Source organism: Helobdella robusta, assembly GCF_000326865.2.
Source record: "Helobdella robusta unplaced genomic scaffold HELROscaffold_35, whole genome shotgun sequence".
Classification (NCBI taxonomy): Eukaryota; Metazoa; Annelida; class Clitellata; order Rhynchobdellida; family Glossiphoniidae; genus Helobdella; species Helobdella robusta.
Window position 1 is genome coordinate 1,458,918 of NW_008704704.1, and position 4,105 is coordinate 1,463,022.

The window sequence follows — 4,105 nt, forward strand, 5'->3', positions numbered from 1 at the left end:
ACCAACCCACGACCCATCTGCACGAGTCGCAATTTTCCCAAACAGGCAAATTTTTACAAATGATATTTAAAAAGCAGAACTCAAAAATACAAGATCATATGTGTAATAAAACACACTGGTGAAGTAATTACACTGCAAGTGTAATAAAATAACATGAAAATTAATTAAAAATTATATGTTACTAATATTTTCCCACAACAACGTCAGAAACATCAAACTTTCCATATTTGGCACCTAACTCAACACAGCTCTGCATCAAATTGAGAAGCCCTTTATTTTCAACAGATTTGAATGAGTGGTAACCATCAACACAGAAAAAGATCTGTCTATGCTTCAACATCATTAATTCTTGAGGAGACAGTTGAATTTTTCGTTTCAAGCATTGCTGGATTTTCAACTGTGACTTTGGCAAGACTACAGCACAATGTTTAATATGTTCTTGCTGATTTTTAGTGCCAAAGTTTTTACCTGATGAATCTTTAAACTGATATACCTTATTGCACTTAATACAAGCACAATAGTAATTCAAGGGAATTTCGCTTTCATCATTTTCCTTTTTTTGAAAAACCATGTGAAATTTCTGCCAGATTTCTGATTTTAAATTTGTGGGTGCTTTTAATATATACCACCCTGTTTTTTCTGGAAAGAATAAATATTTAAATACTTAAGTATGTTCAATCAATCAATTAAATTTATCTAATGAATGGGATTTCTAAACTTCAACAGCGCCCAACTAAAATTTGAAAAATAAACCATTTCTAGGTAGAAAAAAGAAAGAAAATGAAACATGAATATCAGGTAAATAAGTAAAATGAGCAATTGAGAAAAAATTCTGATGTCTGTAAAGTGTAACTGTAAAGACTAAAGAGATTTGAAATTATGAAAAATAACAATTAAATCTTTAAAAAAGGAATTAAAACATAAAAAATGTAAAAATGTTAATGTGAAATTTATTAGATTTTTTACTTTCGCAAACTTAGCAAATTTAAATCACACAAACCTCTCAAATGACGCTGAATTTCTTCTGATTCTGCCATACTTGTAAATAAAACTAATTTTCTCGATCGGAAAGAAGTTAACTTTTGCTCAACTCAATAATCACAAAAAGAAAGTGGAAACGATAGACCAAAGATACAATGATATTACAGCGATATAAAATACACCGATTATTAACTAGTTAAAATGTTCGTTTAAGAATAAAAAAAAAATACAGAAATAAATTATTTATAATAAAATTTGAAAATTTCAACCCAACCCACACAACTTTAAAAAATTTGGACCCAACCCAACCCAACCCAACCCATGGGTTAACCCAACCCATGTCCACCTCTGAAAAGACCTCATTTAATAAAAAAATATATATAAAAAATAAGCGCTTGCGTTGTATATGAGTACTTGTTTCATAAACTTTAATGTATCTTTGTGGTACTAGTAGTAGACGTGTTGTGTTTATCTGACTACCTGCACCTACTCCAAAAGTTGGCCTAACTTTACATTCAAGAGAAATGTTTGCATACTTTTACGCTCAGATTGAGTTATCTCGTGTAGAAATTCAAATGCAGACAACTCGATCATGAAATTAAAAAACAACCAATAATGTCCAGATGCGTCATCTAATGGTAATAAAATGGTAATAAAATCAATAATAAATAAATAAAATAAACGGTAATAAAACTTAAATGTTTTATTTATTAATTTAAACAGACCCATCAGGCCAAAACTGACACTCTACGTTTCAGCCGTTGGTAAACTCGCATTAAAATTTAAATGTTAGTGAAACTATCTGCAAATTAAGAAGATTACTTAAACAAAATTTTTTACAAAATTTTAACTTTTTTACTTTCAATTCCAATAGTCGGAAAAGAAAAGATCTTGGATAAAAACATCATCGATCTACAAAAACTTTCACCCAAGACCTCTTCTTTACATGTTCACGGTTTTAATGAAAACGGAAATAAAGACAATTTTGTGTGGAATGGCAAGCATAAAAAAAAAAAAAATTCAAATATTAAAAAGACTAGTAAATATTTGAAAACTAGCGTGGCATCAAATTTGAAAAACATTAAGATGCAAGATGAAGAAGAACATTTAGGTAGTAAATAAATACATAAATAAATAAATAAACTTATCAAATTATTATCATATTGACAACATATTGTTATCATATTATCATATCAAATTATCATATTAATATCAAATTATTGCTACTATAGAAATGGATTTTAAAGAGGTGTATGCTATATATCTCGACTTTATAACGGCAGAAAGTTTTACCCAAAAGTTATGTTCAACATACAATATTGATCGAAAAAAAATTAAAACAATATTTTACAAATCAAGCATGGTTTCCATAAATATTGTCCTTACTGATCAAGTTTGTTTATTTTGATTTGCGGATAACAGTGCTTACAATATTTACTATGTTTTTATTATAAACGACCAACTAAGGTTATTCAAAATTTTGATGATCAGATGAAGTTCTCTGTTGATTACAAAGGTTATATTTGATTATGAAAAAATTTAACTGTTTAAATTAAAGATAACTTGTTATATTAAAATTAGATCTACAAGAAGAAACCATTCTCATCTCAAAATTGTTATGAAATCACCTTACAGGTTGTGCTTTTCGTAGTATCTTAAATAAAACTGTCTTGTTTTAAATTTTTACATTTTCAATTTACTAGTTAGACTAAAAGTATTTTGTAAATCGAATTTATTTTCCATATTTGCAAATAAATCTACACATATCCTTGTTATATATTAATATAAATTTTTAGTTTGAAAATTTGACTTGTTTAATGAAACTATTCTTTTTTAGATTGCTCTTGACAGACTTGGTGCTACAATTATTTTTGTTCAAACTTTATGAAACGTGTGAGAAAAGATTAACAACACTTCTACTACAATTTTTTACCAGTATTCAAAATTTTAACGCTGAATCTTATATTCTAAGCCTTATATTTTAAATATAATATATAACTCATGGATTTGAACTTAAATAATTTGTGCATATTTGAAATTTTTTATTTTATACATAAATTTATAAATGATTGAGAATTGTTAACTGCTTTACTTGTTGACACTATAGACAGGACAGATATGACGGTGTGATGGTGTAATGATTAAAGGCGCTTAGTTTTGCTGTTGCAGAGGCAGGGTTTGAATGCAAATAACAATATGTTTGATGCTCAGTTTTCACGCGTGTCCGTGTATGCTGTGTGATTTGTATTTGATACTTCTGAAGCAAATGCACTAGAGAAAATGACTTTTAACTATTTAATCAAATATTCTATCAAATGCACACTGCTGAACATGTTCAAACGTGGTTTGATTTGATTAGTTTAGTTTTTAAAACTGTAATTTGAATTTAATTATACCATCTTTTTTGAGATCAACATCAATTTATTACCACTCATTCATTAAATAAGTTCGATATGTAAGACTCTACAGAAGACTTTAATAAACTCTCATAAATTTGTTGTAAGTTTTAATTTGAATTTGAATCACATCAAATTTTAAATGAAAAAAATTTTTTGAAACATTTGATGCTGCGGAACGACTTCAAGGTTCTTTTCAATCATATCAAAATTTGTTAAGTCAGTGCTCACAAATATTATTTGCCTACCTGGCCGCTCATAACGTGGACGATGAGAAAATCCGCTCTTAAAAATTTCCAGAACAAGTTACAGTTATAAATATGGTTTTCCATAATTGTAGACATATGTATCTATCATATAAAATTTTCATTTCTTTGTTAATGTTCACCAAAATTTCCCAGGGTATAAGGGTGGCCGCATTTACGCCGAAAAGTTTTGACGGAAAATCGAAAGGTTTGTAGCCGTTTTTTTGTCTTTTTTAAAAATATTACAGCCCAAAATTTTGTAAAATACAAATTGTGATAATTATTTTTAAATACTTATAAAATAGTTTAAATATGTTGTATGTCACGGTAAATTTTCTATTTCAGATTATTCATGATGACCATGTGCGTGGACATTGGGATGAAAATGTGTACATTTCTAATGCTAACATTAATATGTGTAGCAAAACTAACGCCACTCATTTTTGTGGATAAATTTGAGTTCTATTTTGCATATTTATATTT